We start from the raw sequence: 21,962 nt of genomic DNA, 5'->3' as shown, positions 1-21,962 counted from the left end.
ATTAAACCTGAGACTTCAGTTAATACTACAATACTAGAACTAATATTATATTTTTCTTCCCGGTGATCTTAATCAAGATAGGTCAAAGTATTGGTAATCATGATTGTGTCATCATCGGTCTTGATACGTGTCAAGTATCAAGTTGATCGACGTTTTGATGTTCATGAATTATTATTATAATAATAATTATTATTATTACTATATTACGTTGAAAAATTCCGTTATAGATAAATACAAAGATAAACAATAATAATAATAAAATCATTTATTGCCTTTCACACAGAACCAGATGAAATACATTTAGATAATTAAAAGAAAAGAAAAATAAAAAGACAAAAGGTATGCATAGTGGACTTACTTATTCGAACTCCAAATAGGACTCGATATCATCAAAAATTCTGATTGAAAAACTACATTTGTCAACGTCACGTGGCTTACACAAATATTATATAGGGTGTCTTATCCACGAGGTCACGGAGCTCACTAACCCACAGACACAGCCCACTGAGTTTCTCGCCGTTTCTCAGTGGGTCGCATTTCCGATCCGGTGGTAGATTCTGCGAAGCACTGCTCTTGCTAGGGTCAGTGTTAGCAACACTCCGGTTTGAGTCCCGTGAGCTCACCTACTAGTTAGGGTTACGCTGACATAGCCTCTCAATGGTATCAGCTTAGGTAGGGAAAAAAAATGGAGCTCTCGAATGATTAAATACAAAAAAACTCATAGATTTTACAAACAAAATCCGAGATTAACCTCATTGAAAAAAAGCAAGTTACACTAATTACAAACAGCTTCACAAGTCTGAATGATGATTTTACCTCTTCGCATGAGTCAGAGAAGCGAGCAATGTGATAAAAATTAGTTAAAAATATTTACAAACGTTTTTTTTTTTTTTATTGCCTTTGTATGCAGACGAGCATACGGCCCACCTGATGGTAAGTGGTCACCGTCGCTCATGCACGTCAGCAATGCCAGGGGCAGAGCCAAGCCGCTGCCTACCATAAAGTACTCTCCGCAAGCCTTGTCTGAAGAAGGACATGTCATAGCGCTCGGAAAACACCGTGGAGTTCATTCCAAAAACGTTACTTACTTAGGGTTTTATTGCATCTAAGCACTGATTTAATTTTAAAATGTAAAGCTTTCTTCATCATTATAGTAAAGCTGCACCGAATAAAGTGCTTGCATGGTAAGCTTTCTATATTCTTACTTTGAATAAATAATAGACATGAAAGCTTTGAAACTGCGCTAATACATTACTCCCCCACAGAGTATCTACTCCTCTTTTAAGCTGAAACTTTATGTAACTTAAAACGCAGTGAATTTGTAAATATCTACATTTATTTACGTTCATTGTGTTAGAATATAAGTAGTTAAAAAAGTAAACAATAACATCATAAAATCTAATAAAAATTTCACCTCATTCGTCCATTTCGTGTTATTCGTCTTGCTTCTTTGTCAGTTTGAATATCATTCCATTTATCAGACATATTCTGTACATTACTAGTGAGATTTTGTACCAGCCCTACGATTAGCCACGGCACACTTGCATCACAACACACAACGTGTCTTATCCTCTGGCCACGAATGTTCCAAATGTCTCATTTCTTTTATTATGCATTCAAGGTTTTCAGTTACTTTTACTACTATCATGTTTTCGAATGTCTTAAATTATTTTTGTTTATGCTATCATTTTTAGTGGAATGGAACACCATATTACCTTTACCTCGCCGTTCACCCCGAACCAGTTCTCCGACGGAGGCCACCTCCTAAAGGGGTCGGAGTTGAGCGTAAGCCTTTCTCCTATCCCCAGCTCGTCGGCGTTGAATTGGTATGGAGAGAAAATATCTCTCTCCCGCACTCCGCTACCTTCTGATGGACACACAGAAATCGATGATTACTTATGGGACTCATCACTGCCAGATATCAGAGGTATGACCGTCGGCAGCAGTAAGTAATTCCAATCTTAGCGACGAGAACATGACGCTCTTCCAGTCAGCCCGAGAAAACAGCAAGCATATTTTCACTCAATTGGGCACAGTTCATAATTGAAAATAGAATGATCACTACATACACTTAAAATGTAAATTTTAAATGACCCCATTTAACATTCACTGAATACATCGGGGTCCTTTTGCATTGCACGCACGTCGCAGGCCTAGCTGCCAGAGATAAATAAGTTAAGTAGGCCGATATTTCACTCCAAACCAATATCGTAAAAAGCTCAAGAAAAAAAGCTATTTTGAAAGTTCTCTTGCCTTGTTCTTGCAAGCGCTTCGGAACGAGAGTCTAAATATCAATCTAGAAAACAAAAAAACACGACTGGTTATGAGAAGATTTATGGATTGCAAAGGCTGCTCGTATATTTTAGCAAAATTTCGAAAGAATCAGCTCGGTGCCTGTTTGAATCAGAGCGTAGCTTGATTTTTTTTTATCATCAACCAAGAGTTCTAAACATAAAACCGAGGACAATTTTTCAACGAGGCAGCCCCATGAATTTGAAATACGTTTTAGAGATAAGGGCCATTGTTGATATAAAATACGATTACGCAGCGTAGCCACGCGAGCACGGGCATCGTCGACCGTAAAAATTACAAAACAACAAAACCTTAAGTTCATACAAATCACGAAAATATAAAATTTGTATTAATGATGCTTCAGAACTTATACAAAGAAAAATCCTTTAGAGCTTGAAGGTTACAATGATTAAAATGCTTCTGATATATAATAAAATTTTAGTTCACTGTTTGAATATCATTGAGTTTTAGCACAGGGATGTGCAACAGTAAAAATAATGTGAAATATGCGATAGTCTGATTTTTAGTTCTAAAATATCTATCAAGTTTTGGGTTCATTTATCACCATCCAAAGGCAATACAATAGTGTATTTTAAATAACAATCGTACATACTTAAAAGTAAACTTCCGTCGAGCACCGGACTTGTCACGCGCATTATTTTTGCTGTAACCCTAAAAGAACGAGAGCGTACTTCGTCTAAAATGGTTACTGAAATTTCTAAATAATACAAGTGATTTTTTTATTACCTTTGTGTCTGCCTACAGAGGCAATAAATGACAAAGCATACGGCCCACCTGATTGTGAGTGGTTACCCTCGCTCATGGACGTCAGCAATGCCAGGGGCAGAGCCAAGCCGCTGTCTACCGTAAAAAATGTCGAAATCTTAATAATATTGTGTTATGTTACGTAATAATTTAAAATGAATCGGTTTTTTTTTGTTCGCTAAGACTGTCAAGAAGTCGAGCTTCACTTTCCAGGACTCGCACTATCTAGCATCGCAGATACGGCACCTGGAAGTGACAACCCGGTTCGCAGGTCAGCATCGCCGTATCCTCATCGCAGCCAACGTGATGGTACGCTATCGTCGGCCCCATTCGTACGGTTTGGTTGGCAGGACTCGGCCGAAATAGCCATGACCTTTGATCACCTGGATCAGCGGTAGAGTGAGACTACATTCTCAATAATGGTTCAACCAATCTGTAACGACGGTCTTGATGATGTTCGACCACCGGGTTCGCCTACGATACCATGTTCCCTTGGCTTGGACTGCCGAACTTGGAGCCTCCACACTCGAATTTCCTGTAGCCATTAAATAGGTCTCTAGCGGACCAAATCAGCTTACACGCACGTAGCAGTTTCCAAGACATTGATACTTAATTATTTAACTTATTATAACGTCCCGTACCTAACCAATCAAGATAAGCCACTTTTATAAGATTTAGATAAAAAGATTAGGTTTTAATTGGTCGAGTTTCAAAATTAGGTAAAACAAAATAAATCTCGTTCGGTGTAAAGTAAGCTTTTTCTTACCGAGTAATTAGCTAATGACTTCTAAACAAGGAAAATAAAAGTAAAAGCCGAATTAGGTGGAGGCACCTGTGTACCTTTCACGGGGACTGGAATGGCTGAAAAATTAAGATTTATTTCTGCCGTTTCGAATTTTGAGACGAAGAAACTCGTATTTTGTACCACAACATTCAAATTACATTTTACTTACATAAAGATATTTCTTAACCTGTAGAAAATATAGCGGTAGAGTCTATTCTGAGTCTTTTCTTTTTTTATTGCTTAGATGGGTGGACGAGCTCACAGCCCACCTGGTGTTAAGTGGTTACTGGGGCCCATAGACATCTACAACGTAAATGCGACACCCATCTTGAGATATGAGTTCTAAGGTCTGAGTATAGTTACAACGGCTACCCCACCCTTCAAACCGAAACGCATTACTGCTTCACGGCAGAAATAGGCGGGGTGGTGGTACCTACCCGTGCGGACTCACAAGAGGTCCTACCACCAGTAAAAAGTCTTACAGTAGCTACTTATACTACCTATCATAGGTCTTCAGAACGGCGGTACTATAATTTGAATATCTCACGCAAATAAATAAAATTACTTTACATTAGACTTTTGACGAACAAAACTTATGATTTATAAAATTGTGCATTTAATTTTTAAAAAATGAAGAGACCGCGGCTATAAAAAATGATAAGATGATTAAAAAAAAACAGCTATATCCGACCAAATCTAACCAGGCCTCGTTGAATGCTTCAAGCAAGTTATGATGTCCACAAGAAATACTTGGAAACGCTCTCGGCCAGTATATCGTAACGAGAATAAATCTGTCTTAACAGCTACCTGGGACAGTGCCTGCCCGTTATTGAGTTAAACCGGTACGGACTACCGGCGTGTCCTAACAAGAAGAAAATAACGTTACGGATTCCACAGGTGAAATGTGGTTATGAGAGTTAGCTCCTGAGTTTCGCTACAAAGCTAACTGCTTAGACGAAAATGTTTTTATGAGGCGAATTAAATTATCTTTCCACTCGTCAGTCAATGTAATAATAGTCAATACAAACTTGCTCGGTAGGTTTTTTTTTGCATTATATGGATAGTCTATAGTCGACCGTGTGTTAATTAGTTTCCAGAAGCTATATGTACCACGCAAGGTCATCAGGTTTGTCTCAAATATATTCTATACGGATACCTTTTTCTTCAAACCAAAAGGAATGTGCTTCATGGCAGATGTATGCAGTATTGTTGTACGTACCGAAAATGGCAAAGCGCCACATAGGAAACTAACTTCAGATTATAATCTTGACATTTATTGGTGTTTCAACTAAGTTACACTTATAGGAAATCGGAAAACCAGATTTAAGAAGCATTTGAGAAGCAACCAAGGCTCATGATGAACGTGGATCTCTAAGACGATCTGGAGATTGACTCCATTAGTAATTATTTTCAGTTGGCATCAGTGCGCCACGTTGACCCTCTTGTCGTGGCCACCGGTAACTATATACCCGATCCTGCGGACCGACTGGTAAACGGTCGACGTCGCCCTAAACACGTCATTTTGGATCTTTCCGATCCACTAACGTTGCTTTTAGGTACCTCAAGCACCGGTCACCGTTCTCGTCGAACCCGTCACTTGTGACGAAGGGTCCGGCGAATAAAGTAATCCACAGACAGAGCCCACTGAGCCGGATCTTCTCAGTGGGTCGCGTTTCCGATCCGGTGGTAGATTCTGCGAAGCATTGCTCTTGCTAGGGCTAGTGTTAGCAACTTCCTCAGGTTAGAGCCACGTGAGATCACCTACTTTCTCGGTTTAGCTGGCATATCCGCTCGAGGCTACCAGCTTAGGAAGGGAAAAAAAACAAAACTCAGTACGTATTTTCTTAAAGATACAACATAATTAATACAAATACAAGGTAAGAGTACCTCGAAATGCTTTGCTAAATTCTATAACCCTATTATTAGAAAAACTTTGAAAAATATCCTTTACATTGTTAACCTTACGAAAATATAATTTGAAAATATGTTTCAATAAAACCAAAGGAAAACAATGTAATTGAATAACTAAAAAAAAATACTTATATATTAATGTGAAAAAACATTATGTTATTATTTTTTAATCAGATTATCTTGGTGAGGATATCAGATAAAAGGATACTATAAGCGCTTTTAAATCTAGACCCCTTTCGGGTGAAGCCCTAGACGAGTTTACTCGGTCCCATGCGAGAACACCCCACTCCCTTATTTCAGTTATATCTGCAATGTTATTTTTTGAATTTGTGCACCAATGTTAGGGAATTCTTAGATTACAATATTTTTTAAAAGACGAAACACAAACAAACCTAGACGATAATTCATTGCTTCCTGAAAACGTGCTGCCCATTAATAATATGATATCGCGTTCATTTTTTTCCTTTCCATGTCACGCAAGCCCAATATTAAGGATTGGCTCGATTCGTGAAATGTCCTTGACTTTATTCTTATTCATTATTTTCATATCGTATTGATTAATGGGCTTATTAACTAATTGCCATCGTATTCGTCTCGTATTTATGTTTTCCATGTTTTCATCTAATTGTTTTGATTTTGTAAATTAAGTTTATAGGAGAGAGTTTTATGGACGCAGCTATTAAAGAAATACATAATATTATATTATACTATACAATATTATATTATACATATATTTTTATCATTAGGCGATCTACCTAAAATATAACAATTGTGAGAGCCTATCACTAATTAAGATTGAAATTTCTATAAAGTTCCAAAGCTAAGATTCCCGGTACACTTGTATCAAACGATGCAACCATTCAAAGTGTCCAAACCCCTTGACAGCTACCGATTTTTCTAATGAAATAACATCTAATGAAATAACATATTGACAAACGTTCAAGTAGGCTATGACTATCGCATGTAGGTACTGAACTAGTTCAGAAAAGTTATTATTTGCCATTAGAGTGTGGAACCCCAAAAAAGGTTACGTAAGTACTAATAAAGGCTTAAGGGCCTTAGTGTCTCTGACACCAAGGCATTTTTGGTTTATTTTTGTTTTTTTGCTTGACCATATATCAAACCTGCTATTTTACTTTTTTTTATTGCCCTTGTAGGCAGACGAGCATACGGCCCACCTGATGGTGAGTGGTTACAGTCGCCCATGAACTTCAGCAATGCCAGGGGTAGAGCCAAGCCGCTGCCTACCGCAAAACTACTAAACTACTAATTTTAATGAAACTGTTTTTAACTTAACTAGTTTCTAGTAAACTAAATGACCCAAAACCGGTGTCCGTTTTATATTAGGACGATAACATACGCCTGTGATATATAGGTACCAATAAAGCTACAGTTTTCCACAACTGAATGCAACTATAGTTCAGTGTGTTTTAATGATACCATTATTACTTACCTCACGATATGCGGTCACGATACAAGATGTGGTACAAAAAATTAAGCATTTTTATTTCATTAAGCGAACTTAATTTAAAGCTTTCGGTTCAGTAATAACATTTACTTTACATATTTGAAAAATTCACCGTATTCTGAACAAATTTAATCAGTTATTTAAGCAGTAATTTTAAACATTCGAAAACTCTTAAATATAACGGCCTAAAGAAACATAATAAGGTATGAACTATCCACCTACACGATATTATATTCTGATAGAAATAACAATACCCCTACCTCTTTATCTCCGGGGAATATTCTGATTTATAAAGGCACGTATGTAAATAAATGTATCGAAGGTATTCGCCCACATATCGTATAGTTACGTTTGACTTAACGAGCGGCAGCGCCTCAGGAAATTGTCTTCATCCGAGTTGTACATACTCGTATTGAACGTTAGTTATGTTTAAATTAGATATTCCATTTAGGTATTTGTAATTTTAGTTACTAGATGTGGCAGTGGCACACGGTTAGATAGTTCGAGTTTTTTTATTTTTTATTGCTTAGATGGGTGGGCGAGCTCACAGCCCTTCTGGTGTTAAGTGGTTACTGGAGCCCATAGACATCCACAACGTAAATGCGCCACCTGCCTTGAGATATAAGTTCTAAGGTCTCAAGTATAGTTACAACGGCTGCCGCACCCTTCAAACCGAAACGCTTTACTGCTTTACGGCAGAAATAGGCAGGGTGGTGGTACCTACCCGCGTGGACTCACAAGAGGTCCTACCACCAGTAAGTATTTGCGATGAGTGGCCTGCATGGATAAAGAGAGCCAAAGATCGAGCTCACTGGTATAAATTGGGTAAGAACTATGTTCTGATGAACGACTATGGACTGATGATGATGATGCAGCAGACCGCCAGATTCACATCACCAAACGATTAGGCATATTGAAAAACAACTTTTGGTCTCATACTAATAGCACACTCACTTCATTTATAAACACTACACACTGTATTGGAACCAATTCTGTAATCGAAGACATGTTATTGTGATTACTTACTTTGAGCTAAATCGTTAGTTCTAGGCCCCCCCGAGCAATTATATTAATAACAAAAAACATTGTTGTAATATTTCAAAGGGGCGGCGACACTTTTTACTCTCCAAATTCTATATTTATACATGAAAGCGAAATACCAGACGCTCAACGCGAGATCCCCAAAAGCATCTGTCAGATAAACTAAATTGGGCATACTCACTCCTTTTCAGATGTAGTATGTAGGCGCTCAATAAAAATCTATTTTTATCTACAATCGCATACATAATGGCAACGCACACACAAAAGAAAATTTTCCATGGTGATCTTTTGTTATAGGGCTGATAGTTTATGGACTACCATTTCGTATTAAGAGCTCACCGGAGCTCATGAATTTCAATTAAACCTGAGACTTCGGTTAATACTACAATACTAGAACTAATACTATATTTTTCTTCCCGGTGATCTTAATCAAGATAGGTCAAAGTATTGGTAATCATGATTGTGTCATCATCGGTCTTGATACGTGTGAAAATATCAAGTTGATCGGACGTTTTGATGTTTATGAATTATTATTATAATAATTATTATTATTATTACTATATTACGTTAAAAAATTCCGTTATAGATAAATACAAAGATAAACAATAATAATAATAATAAAATCATTTACTGCCTTCCACACAGAACCAGATGAATACATTTAGATAAATGAAAGAAGAGAAAAATAAAAAGACAAAAGGAGGTGTGCATAGTGGACTTACTTGTTCGAACTCCAAATAGGACTCGTTAATATCATAAAAAATTCTGATTGATAAACTACATTCGTCAACGTCACGTGGCTCACACAAATATTATATAGGGTGTCTTATCCACGAGGTCACGGAGCTCACTAACCCACAGACACAGCCCACTGAGTTTCTCGCCGTTTCTCAGTGGGTCGCATTTCCGATCCGGTGGTAGATTCTGCGAAGCACTGCTCTTGCTAGGGTCAGTGTTAGCAACACTCCGGTTTGAGTCCCGTGAGCTCACCTACTAGTTAGGGTTACGCTGACATAGCCTCTCAATGGTATCAGCTTAGGTAGGGAAAAAAAATGGAGCTCTCGAATGATTAAATACAAAAAAACTCATAGATTTTACAAACAAAATCCGAGATTAACCTCATTGAAAAAAAGCAAGTTACACTAATTACAAACAGCTTCACAAGTCTGAATGATGATTTTACCTCTTCGCATGAGTCAGAGAAGCGAGCAATGTGATAAAAATTAGTTAAAAATATTTACAAACGTTTTTTTTTTTTTTATTGCCTTTGTATGCAGACGAGCATACGGCCCACCTGATGGTAAGTGGTCACCGTCGCTCATGCACGTCAGCAATGCCAGGGGCAGAGCCAAGCCGCTGCCTACCATAAAGTACTCTCCGCAAGCCTTGTCTGAAGAAGGACATGTCATAGCGCTCGGAAAACACCGTGGAGTTCATTCCAAAAACGTTACTTACTTAGGGTTTTATTGCATCTAAGCACTGATTTAATTTTAAAATGTAAAGCTTTCTTCATCATTATAGTAAAGCTGCACCGAATAAAGTGCTTGCATGGTAAGCTTTCTATATTCTTACTTTGAATAAATAATAGACATGAAAGCTTTGAAACTGCGCTAATACATTACTCCCCCACAGAGTATCTACTCCTCTTTTAAGCTGAAACTTTATGTAACTTAAAACGCAGTGAATTTGTAAATATCTACATTTATTTACGTTCATTGTGTTAGAATATAAGTAGTTAAAAAAGTAAACAATAACATCATAAAATCTAATAAAAATTTCACCTCATTCGTCCATTTCGTGTTATTCGTCTTGCTTCTTTGTCAGTTTGAATATCATTCCATTTATCAGACATATTCTGTACATTACTAGTGAGATTTTGTACCAGCCCTACGATTAGCCACGGCACACTTGCATCACAACACACAACGTGTCTTATCCTCTGGCCACGAATGTTCCAAATGTCTCATTTCTTTTATTATGCATTCAAGGTTTTCAGTTACTTTTACTACTATCATGTTTTCGAATGTCTTAAATTATTTTTGTTTATGCTATCATTTTTAGTGGAATGGAACACCATATTACCTTTACCTCGCCGTTCACCCCGAACCAGTTCTCCGACGGAGGCCACCTCCTAAAGGGGTCGGAGTTGAGCGTAAGCCTTTCTCCTATCCCCAGCTCGTCGGCGTTGAATTGGTATGGAGAGAAAATATCTCTCTCCCGCACTCCGCTACCTTCTGATGGACACACAGAAATCGATGATTACTTATGGGACTCATCACTGCCAGATATCAGAGGTATGACCGTCGGCAGCAGTAAGTAATTCCAATCTTAGCGACGAGAACATGACGCTCTTCCAGTCAGCCCGAGAAAACAGCAAGCATATTTTCACTCAATTGGGCACAGTTCATAATTGAAAATAGAATGATCACTACATACACTTAAAATGTAAATTTTAAATGACCCCATTTAACATTCACTGAATACATCGGGGTCCTTTTGCATTGCACGCACGTCGCAGGCCTAGCTGCCAGAGATAAATAAGTTAAGTAGGCCGATATTTCACTCCAAACCAATATCGTAAAAAGCTCAAGAAAAAAAGCTATTTTGAAAGTTCTCTTGCCTTGTTCTTGCAAGCGCTTCGGAACGAGAGTCTAAATATCAATCTAGAAAACAAAAAAACACGACTGGTTATGAGAAGATTTATGGATTGCAAAGGCTGCTCGTATATTTTAGCAAAATTTCGAAAGAATCAGCTCGGTGCCTGTTTGAATCAGAGCGTAGCTTGATTTTTTTTTATCATCAACCAAGAGTTCTAAACATAAAACCGAGGACAATTTTTCAACGAGGCAGCCCCATGAATTTGAAATACGTTTTAGAGATAAGGGCCATTGTTGATATAAAATACGATTACGCAGCGTAGCCACGCGAGCACGGGCATCGTCGACCGTAAAAATTACAAAACAACAAAACCTTAAGTTCATACAAATCACGAAAATATAAAATTTGTATTAATGATGCTTCAGAACTTATACAAAGAAAAATCCTTTAGAACTTGAAGGTTACAATGATTAAAATGCTTCTGATATATAATAAAATTTTAGTTCACTGTTTGAATAACATTGAACTTTAAGCACAGGGATGTGCAACAGTGAAAATACATGTGAAATATGCGATAGTGTCTGATTTTTAGTTCTGAAATATCTATAAAGTAATAGAAATAGAACTAGAAAGTAATAGTAAAAGAAATAAAACGCAATAGCAATTTTTATGTGTCGTGTTTGCTTTGTTTCTAGAATCAAAAATAATAATTAACTAATTTATCGGCTTTGTTGATTTGTATTAGTTTATGATGTCTAAGGCAACTGTGCAATGTAGGATAGTGATTGTTTAAATTCATATTATGGTAAATATTGTAGTGTTGACAATTGTTGTTTTTTATATTGTTGGTTATCAATATGTGTAATTTTCAGATGCCTGATGAAGGTCTAATAAAAGACCGAAATGTTGCAAAAATAATAATGTAATTTGTTATTATGGTCCTATCTTGTCCACATTCCTGAGATACAAAAAAATATTTTATAATAATTATGGACGACAATTTTGATAATAGTATCTAAAAGGTTTTGGGTTCATTTATCACCATCCAAAGGCAATACAATAGTGTATTTTAAATAACAATCGTACATACTTAAAAGTAAACTTCCGTCGAGCACCGGACTTGTCACGCACATTATTTTTGCTGTAAGCCTAAAAGAACCAGAGCGTACTTCGTCTAAAATGGTTACTGAAATTTCTAAATAATAGAAGTGATTTTTTTATTGCCTTTGTGTCTGCCTACAGAGGCAATAAATGACAAAGCATATGGCCCACCTGATTGTGAGTGTTTACCGTCGCTCATGGACGTCAGCAATGCCAGGGGCAGAGCTAAGCCGCTGTCTACTGTAAAAGTGTCGAAATCTCAATGAGATTGTGTTATATTACGTAATAATTTAAAATGAATCTTTTTTTTTTGTTCGCTAAGACTGTCAAGAAGTCGAGCTTCACTTACCAGGACTCGCACTATCTAGCATCGGAGATACGGCACCTGGAAGTGACAGACCCGGTTCGCAGGTCAGTATCGCCGTATCCTCATCGCAACCAACGTGATGGTACTCTATCGTCGGCCCCATTCGCGCGGTTTGGTTGGCAGGACTCGGCCGAAATAGCCATGACCTGTGATCACCTGGATCAGCGGGAGAGTGAGACTACATTCTCAATAACGGTTCAACCAATCTGTAAGAATCGCCTTGACGATGCTCGACCACCGGGTTCGCCTACGATACTATGTCCCCTTGGCTTGGACTGCCGAACTTGGAGCCTCCACTCGAATTTCACTCGAATTTCCTGTAGTCATTAAATAGGTCTCTAGCGGACCAAATTAGCTTACACGAACGTAGCAGTTTCCAAGACATTGATACTTAATTATTTAACTTATTATAACGTCCCGTACCTAACCAATCTACATAAGCCACTTTTATAAGATTTAGATAAAAAGATTAGGTTTTAATTGGTCGAGTTTCAAAATTAGGTAAAACAAAATAAATCTCGTTCGGTGTAAAGTAAGCTTTTTCTTACCGAGTAATTAGCTAATGACTTCTAAACAAGGAAAATAAAAGTAAAAGCCGAATTAGGTGGAGGCACCTGTGTACCTTTCACGGGGACTGGAATGGCTGAAAAATTAAGATTTATTTCTGCCGTTTCGAATTTTGAGACGAAGAAACTCGTATTTTGTACCACAACATTCAAATTACATTTCACTTACATAAAGATATTTCTTACACTGTAGAAAATATAGCGGTAGAATCTATTCTGAGTCTTTTCTTTTTTTTATTGCTTAGATGGGTGGACGACCTCACAGTAATGCGTTTGGATTTACCACTTAAGTGGTTACTGGAGCCCATAGACATCTGTAACGTAAATGCGCCACCCACCTTGAGATTATGTTCTAAGGTCTCAAGTATAGTTACAACGACTGCTCCATCCTTCAAACCAAAACGCATTACTGCTTCACAGCAGAAATAGGCGGGGTGATGGTACCTACCCGTGCGGACTCGCGGATTGTACCACCAGTTAAGTCTTACAGTAGCTACTCATATTACCTATCATTGATCTACAAAACGGTGGTATTATTATTTGAATATCCCACGCAAATAAATAAAGTTTGACGAACAAAAGTGTTGATTTATAAAATTGTGAATTTAATTTTTAAAAAATTTATTGAAGGCGGCCATAAAAAAATGATGATATGATGATTAAAAGAAAACAGATTTATCCGACCAGGTCTCGGTGAATGCTTCAACTAAGTTATGATGTCCACAAGAAATACTTGGAAACGTTCTCGGCCAGTATATCGTAACGAGAATAAATCTGTCTTAACAGCTACCCGGGACAGTGCCTGCCCGTTATTGAGTTAAATCGGTCCGGACTACCGGCGTGTCGTAACAAGAAGAAAATAACGTTACGGATTCCACAGGTGAAATGTGGTTATGAGAGTTAGCTCCTGAGTTTCGCTACAAAGCTAACTGCTTAGACGAAAATGTTTTTATGAGCCGAATTAAATTATCTTTCCACTCGTCAGTCAATGTAACAATAGTCAATACAAACTTGCTCGGTAGGTTTTTTATTGCACTATATGGATAGTCTATAGTCCACCGTGTGTTAAATAGTTATCAGAAGCTATATGTACCACGCAAGGTCATCAGGTTTGCCTTAAATATATTCTACACGGCTAATTTTACTTCAAACTGAAAGGCATGTGCTTCGTGGCAGATGTATGCAGTATTGTTGTACGTACCGAAAATGCCAAAGCGCCACATAGGAAACTAACTTCAGATTATAATCTTGATATTTATTGATGATTCAACGAAATTACACCTATATGAAATTGGAAAACCAGATTTAAGAAGTATTTGAGAAGCAACCGAGGCTCATTATGAACGTGGAACTCTACGACGATCTGGAGCTTGACTCCATCAGTTATTATTTTTAGTTGGCATCAGTGTACCATGTTGAAAACCGTCTTGTCGTGCCGGCCGTAACTACATACCCGACATGGGACCGAATGGTAAACGGTCGACGTCGCCCTAAACACGTCATTTCGGATCTTCCCGATCCACTAGCGGTGCTTTTAGGTACCTCAAGCACCGCTCACCGTTCTTGTAGAACCCGTAGCTTGTGACTAAGGGTTCGGCGAATAAAATAATCCACAGACAGAGCCCACTGAGCCGGATCTTCTCAGTAGGTTGCGTTTCCGATCCGGTGCAAAATTCTGCGAAGCACTGCTCTTGCTAGGGCTAGTGTTAGCAACTTCCTCAGGTTAGAGCCACGTGAGCTCACCTACTTTCTCGGTTTCGTTGGCATATCCGCTCGAGGCTACCAGCTTAGTGAGGGAAAAAAACAAGACTCAGTACGAATTTTCTTAAAGATACAACATAATTAATACAAATACGAGGTAAAAGTACCTTGGAATGCTTCGCTAAATTCTATAACGCTATTATTATAAAAACATAGAAAAATATCCTTTACATTGTTAACCTTACGAAAATATAATTTGAAAATATGGTTTAATAAAATCAAAGGAAAAAAATGTAATTGAATAACTATAAACCAAATACTTATATATTAATGTGAAAAACATAATGTTATTATTTTTAATCAGATTATCTTGGTGAGGATATCAGGCAAAAATATACTATAAGCGCTTTTAAATCTCGACCCCTTTCGGGTGAAGCCCTAGACGAGCTTACTCGGTCCCATGCGAGAACACCCCACTCCCTTGTTTCAGTTATATCTGCAATGTTCTTTTTTGAATTTGTGCACCAATGTTAGGAAATTCTTAGATTACAATATTTTTTTAAAAGACGAAACACAAACAAACCTAGACGATAATTCATTGCTTCCTGAAAACGTGCTGCCCATTAATAATATGATATCGCGTTCATTTTTTTCCTTTCCATGTCACGCAAGCCCAATATTAAGGATTGGCTCGATTCGTGAAATGTCCTTGACTTTATTCTTATTCATTATTTTCATATCGTATTGATTAATGGGTTTATTAACTAATTGCCATCGTATTCGTCTCGTATTTATGTTTTCCATGTTTTCATCTAATTGTTTTGATTTTGTAAATTAAGTTTATAGGAGAGAGTTTTATGGACGCAGCTATTAAAGAAATACATAATATTATTATATTTTTATCATTAGGCGGTCTACCTAAAATATAACAATTGTGAGAGCCTATCACTAATTAAGATCGAAATTTCTATAAAGTTTCAAAGCTAAGATTCCCGGTACACTTGTATCAAACGATGCAACCATTCAAAGTGTCCAAACCCCTTGACAGCTATCGATTTTTCTAATGAAATAACATATAGACAAACGTTCATGTATGACTTCCACGATGAAGGAATAACATCGTGTAGTAAATAACAAACCCGCAAACATTTACAAGATGACATAACTTGACATATACGCTCAATGGTGATGGGGCGTACTGTGTTCCCCCTTAAAGGTTCTATTTCTGCCACGAACCAGTAATATATTTCAATTTGATAAGATAATATTCAGACCCGTTTTTCGTGTTTCAAGGTAACGCCAGATGGACCATAAGTTTCTTATCTAGAGCAATAAAAAAAGCCTTCCAAAAATAATCGGGCACCATTAACAAATTGCCATAAAAGCTCACACACAGAACTTGTGGAAGCCATAGCTAAACTTAAACTCAATTAGAGGTTCATTTCCAAACATTACAATGTGCAATTACGCTGAAACTAAACAATGGTGTACATATTTAGAGTTGCAAGAGAGAAGCCACATGATCGTGGCTACAGTCTAGTTTTGCGTTATGTGAGTACCTAAAGTGTGCAAACATAACACTTGACTCTGACTTTGGTGAAGTGAACTTTAAATGAGATTCTTGGAATGTTTGTATGGGGACACTTTATGGCTGTGCAGTTACACTTGTGACCATTTTAGTGCTTTCAGTTTTAAAATACTGTCTCCTTTGCCACTCTAGATGTTACTATCTTGTTGGGTAATCTTAGAACTTTTGTAATACTGTTTTTCGTGAATTAGTATGTGGTTCCTTGAACTTGTTTGCTTAATTTCTAAATAATGTTTGAGGTTATATAATAAATTAGAAAACTGGTAATGATTCGTGTGTTTAAAACTGGGGGTCAAATTCCTCATTTGTCGAAGAAACTTCCATCACTTATGAGTTAATCCCCAAGTATTGGCAGATGATCCAATAGATATATTTTTGATAATGACAGTTTTGATGAGTATCCAACTAACTGGCTTACTAGTAATCGTTATATGTTGTAGTAATCGCATTTTTGTTCATAGTTGCTTCACTCTTACCCCGCAATTCATATTCAGCATCCACCATGTTTCTACCAGAATCAATCATGATATCCATTACTTTGATAATAATTTAACTCCAAGCGGACGGTTTACCCTTTGACTATACGCTAATGAAAAAAATAATATTCAAAGCTAAAGCCGGAAACCAGCAATAACAGTAGCAAAGGTAAACAAGAATTCATATATCCCAACACATTGCCATCACAGGTTTTGTCGGTAAAAAATTGCGAAGATAAATCGTTTGAGTGCGCAGTCGGACGTGTGGGCGGCATATCAATCACACGTCGCGACTCACGATTTTCTGAGCAAGTGACACGTATCCAAAACTAATACTTTACGCTAACCGATAGGTAATTAGATTTAGATTACGTCAGAGCTCTTTTAGGCGATCAAGTATACGTCGATCGGACGAAGAAAATAGATTATAAAATTATTAGGCACTGTCATTTTATTTACACTGACCTGGAAGGTGTCTGGCAAGAGGAAGAGAGGCCGCCCCAGAACAACTTGGCGTCGCTCGGTGGAGCAGGAGCTAGGAGTCTTGAACATGACGTGGGGGGAGCTAGAACAGACTGCCCAAGACCGATGCAAATGGAAAAATTTGATTCGAGCCCTACACCCCAGCAGAGGGTAATAGGAAAGAATGATGATGATGATGATGATGATGATGTCATTTTATTTAAAGTCTTTTTTATAGATTATACTGTGCTCCTAGTGCGCGAGTGCTTATAAAAATATAGATTCACCACTCCTAATGTTTGTCTAATTTTTTTAGGAACAAAAGATTACCGGTTCCCCGAACGCCTTTCCAGTTTCACCAGGACAGGTGGGCGAGCAAAGGCTCAGTCAGAAGGGATGGGATTTGCTAACAGTTGTCCGAGCGCCTCCAAAGGAGACCTAACAACTCAATAGCCGCTGCTTTGCGAATTAATCTACTACCGGATCGGAGTCGTGACCCGCTGAGAAGATTCGGCAAGAAACTCAGCGGGATGATGTATGGGTTGCGTTGCACGTCGAACTCTTTGACGAGTTCGATGAGTAGGTACCGGAGTCCCTAAGCCTGCTCCTAGTGTTAGAGAGGAAAGCATCTAGTGCTGAGGTTGAATCTTTGTCTAATTTTTGACTGCTTTACAGTCTAATGTTTTTAAGTAATTTAGGGACTAAAGTACTTAACGTATGCTAAAATAAATTATAATGTGAAGCTGATGAAGATTCGGAGTCAATGGTGGCCAGTCTTCAGTCCTGATAAAGTCATAACCGTTTTTTTAAATACACGTTTGTATGGTTCGACTATGATAACCCGGTCGTCAGTCATGCTGAAAGAAGCATTATTTTATATAGTACAGGGTTATTTGGGGCCGGATGATAGTGCGAGACTTTTCCCAGTTATTATTACTTTTCAGTAGATCGTTGCCCAATAGTAGTAAAAAGATCGTAAATTTAAACCAATGTATAGCAAACCAACCTGTATGTCACTCTCGCGGCCGTATGCCCGCCGGCTATACATAGTTTTATTTATCTATATCCGTCTTTTGAAAGATAATTAGGTTTGTTTCCGGTGGCTTCCGTTTTAAGTGTGAGTTGCGTGCGCCCGCGTCTTATTGTAATTCTCGATTTATGTCGTAAATTGTTTGTGTAACAAGATTAAAATTAGACATTTGATATTAGTGACTAAACCATAGTTTTATTAAATAATAAATACCCTGAGAGTCCGGACACCTACCCCGCACTAATGTTTTTAACTTTAGCAGTATTTATGGTTAGAATACAAGTATCTTTCATTCCAACTAAGTGATGCACCAGAATAGTTTTTAGAAAGCCCAAAGACAACCAATGAGCCAAATGGTGAAGGTTTCCGCATTATCCACGTTATTTTAAGAAGCCATTTTTCCTTAACATTTGATCAGTACAACGGGACTAAAGATATATATATATATATTTTATTGCTTAGATGGGTGGACGAGCTCACAGCCTACCTGGTGTTAAGTGGTTACTGGAGCCCATTGACATCTACAACGTAAATGCGCCACCCACCTAGAGATATAAGCTCTAAGGTCTCAAGTATTGTTACAGCGGCTGCCCCACCTTTCAAACCGAAACGCATTACTGCTTCACGGCAGAAATAGGCAGGGCGGTGGTACCTACCCGTGCGGACTCACATGAGGTCCTACCACCAGTGAGAAATGTGATAAATGGAGTACTAAATTACTACTGTTAAAAGCATATTGGATCTTGCATGAGGTGTACTATCTATTTCTACTGCGAAACAGATATGTGATAGTCGTTACACAGTATTGAGACTGTGACCTCAAGTCTCAAGATGTGCGGCGATATTCACGTTATATTTATGAGCTCCAGTAACCTCTACACTTCAATTAGCCAGTTAGTTCATCATATTCGTATATTGTTAAACTGCTTAATAACAAGGCAATTAAAGTAAGCCATAGTTCAATTAACCTTAATGATTCAACGCCATATTGGTTACTGTCCCCTATGTTATTATTTTATCATGTTGCGGTAATCAACGCGGAGAGTGATGATTTTAGTAATAACTCAATTAATGGACTATGAGTAATAATTCAAAATCGAAGCTTCTTTAGAACAAGCTGTTAATAGGATTTTTATACACATTTATTGATTGGGTTAAGAGTCGTTTAAAGGTTAATATCTAATCATTATTATGCCAATCGTCCGCCGTACAGTTTAACGTAATGATTTTCAGAAAATTTTGGTCCTTTTTTATCTGCCAATTTAGTGTTTCATAAGCTCAGGTTTATTCTTTTACTAGCTTTTGTCCGCGGCTCCGTCCGCGCAGAATAGTTACTTTGGCATAACGCTAAATTTTACCACCCACTTCATTTACGTAGAAATTGAAAATATTTTTGAATTATATAATGTTAAGGAGCTATTTAAACCCCTATTTTGAACCATTCTTTATTGGTGCTCTACTTGTATTGGTTTTACCGTGATAATATATAGCCTGTAACCTTTCTCAATAAATGTGCTATCTAACACTGAAATATTTTTTCAAATCGGCCCCTACTGGTCCGATTCCTGAGATTAACGCGTTCAAACAAACAAACTCTTCAGCTTTATAATAGTAGTATAGATAATGCGTTGACATAAGTGTTTATTGGAACTTAATTCATCTGTTTATCGGCAGTTTTTTTTAAGGCGGAATGTGTGACTTCGTCGCCTCAGATGTAGACATCGTTGTACCTATCCGTGCGGACTTACAATATCCTACTATTATCCTCTGCATACTTAAAACTTTATTCAACACCTTAAACTGCTGAATTAAATGTCACTTAAATAAAAGTAATTTAAATCAGAAGTAGGTACTTACAAAATTGTTGTTCAAAACGTGTCTTTAACTTGCTCACAAAAGATTAATAGCTGTTTCAGAATTACGCTCAGGAAGCACACGCGTATATGAAAATATCACATAACACGTACACAATTATTTCCATGTATATTATTATCGTTTTACACACACGGTATCACCTTCCTTGAGGTAATGGTGCGCGAATGATATTCCCGTTCCGAGCACAAAGAATGCCTTGTAAGTGATATCATTCACTTTAAGGAAAATGTCGAGAGAATTCCAACTATAATTACGTCGAGGGCCGTCACATTAAATAAATAGTATTAGGTGAGATTATTTTTGTACATGACATAGATTAAGGTTTTATTTATAATTTGAATAAACTATCAATTTATGATACTTAATGTATTTTAGAAAATTCCTTCACGAAACCAAGGATCGCAGCAGATGAAGGAATATCGCACGGCAAGAGATTGATGCAGTGAGGGAGTTACGACCCTCAGTAATGAGGCAAACGATACTTGGAGGAGAATTTCTGAACATTTACAAACTTAAAGACAGAGGAATTCCTCTACAGGTCAATCAAAGACGGTACAGATAAGAGTCGATTTTAAATAGATTTAAAATAATTGATTAGTAGGAGACGAGCCACACGCTTGAACGAGTCTGTTATTTTGAAGTATAGTTTGGACACTACAGTTGGTGCATTTGATAAGGACATAAATAATATAAAGGTCTTTTTAATTAACGAACATAAAAATAAAATTAAAAAAAACTTGTAGTGTAAGTGATATTGCCACATTTGCATTTTATTTTAAAGGGTTTCGATGACATTATGTATGGAATATAATTTAGATCAAATGGCCGCTGCGACTTCGCTGTAGGTGGTGCATTCTGGTGGATCATTTTTGCACGACATCTTCACATATGTGGCTCAATTTCACAAATAACGCTAGTTATGTTGGCCTTCAAGGCGGCGATAGACTGTGGTTCGTTTGCTAGAGATTTCACGTAGCCCTACGGAAAGTAGTCGAACGGTATTAAGTCACACGATCTCGGTGGGCCAGTTGATGTCAACACCACGCGAGATGATGTTGCCTTCGAATAATCCCTCATGCAATAAATTTTATGTTTCCCGTGCTGTATGGCAAGTGGCACTGTCCTGTTGGAACCGCATGTTTGTGAGATCCATATTATTTATCCTAGGCCACAAAAAGTTTTTTATCATCGTCCGATATCGGTCACCAATGATAGTGAGCGCGGTTACTTGCGCATCTTCGAAGAAATAAGGACGAATGATATCGCCGGACAAGCGTGTAGCATTCCATGGTGAAATGTCATGACTAAAGATGTGTTCATGCTAAATTTGACAGCTATCGCTTTATCAAGATGGCTGCTATGAGCTGTCAAAGTTCGAGCGTACCTATTGAAAAATTCTGTACATACACAAAACTCGTACAATAGAATATTAAATCGACCAATATCACAGCAAGGAGGTGGTGCTGTTATTTTAGGCCGACAGCAAACGGACACTCGGTGACTAAATGCAAAAACTGCTATAAGATACAGAATAATAAATAATAATAGTTTAAAAAAACTAACAAAATACGCTTTTATAGAAAATCCAACTAAAAAATAGAAAATGAATATTAATAAATTTGAATTAAAAAAAAATGTAAGAAAAAATGATTTTATTGTAAAAAAAGCCTATAATAATCTAAATCAAAATTATAATTTTAAGTACGCAGTAAGTCGACCAAACAAGTCTTAATATTTCAAAACATTAATTATAACGTAAACTCAAATCTCATATTTTTGTACGTACAAAAGTTACGGTACCGTTGCTCTGATAATAAAAACGAAACGATATTTCAAAAGTTAATGCGCACGAATATAAATGAAAAGTACTCGTTAGTTATATAACCACGCGGTACAGTCGCGAACAGCGCTCTGCCTCTTCGAATACCTGCTTACGC

The 21,962-nt window shown here is 37.4% G+C and overlaps 1 protein-coding gene across 2 annotated transcripts in view; it reads right to left on the bottom strand.

The window, feature by feature from the left end:
• Positions 1-20,203, bottom strand: part of GSTe3 (glutathione S-transferase epsilon 3) — a 42,610-nt gene extending 22,407 nt beyond the window's left edge. Inside the window, exon 1 of one of the 2 annotated variants that reach the window (XM_038018673.2) lies at positions 20,008-20,203. The gene's annotated coding sequence lies outside the window, so the exon portion shown is untranslated. Of the gene's footprint in view, positions 1-1,715; positions 1,874-20,007 lie in introns of those variants that run through there. The other variant, XM_038018672.2, reaches the window with a different exon arrangement.
• Between the last annotated feature and the right edge of the window lie 1,759 nt (positions 20,204-21,962).

This window comes from Bombyx mori, chromosome 22 (genome assembly GCF_030269925.1).
Source record: "Bombyx mori chromosome 22, ASM3026992v2".
Taxonomy (NCBI): Eukaryota; Metazoa; Arthropoda; class Insecta; order Lepidoptera; family Bombycidae; genus Bombyx; species Bombyx mori.
The sequence above is the reverse complement of the archived record's forward strand: the minus strand, read 5'-3'. Positions and strand labels throughout refer to the sequence as shown.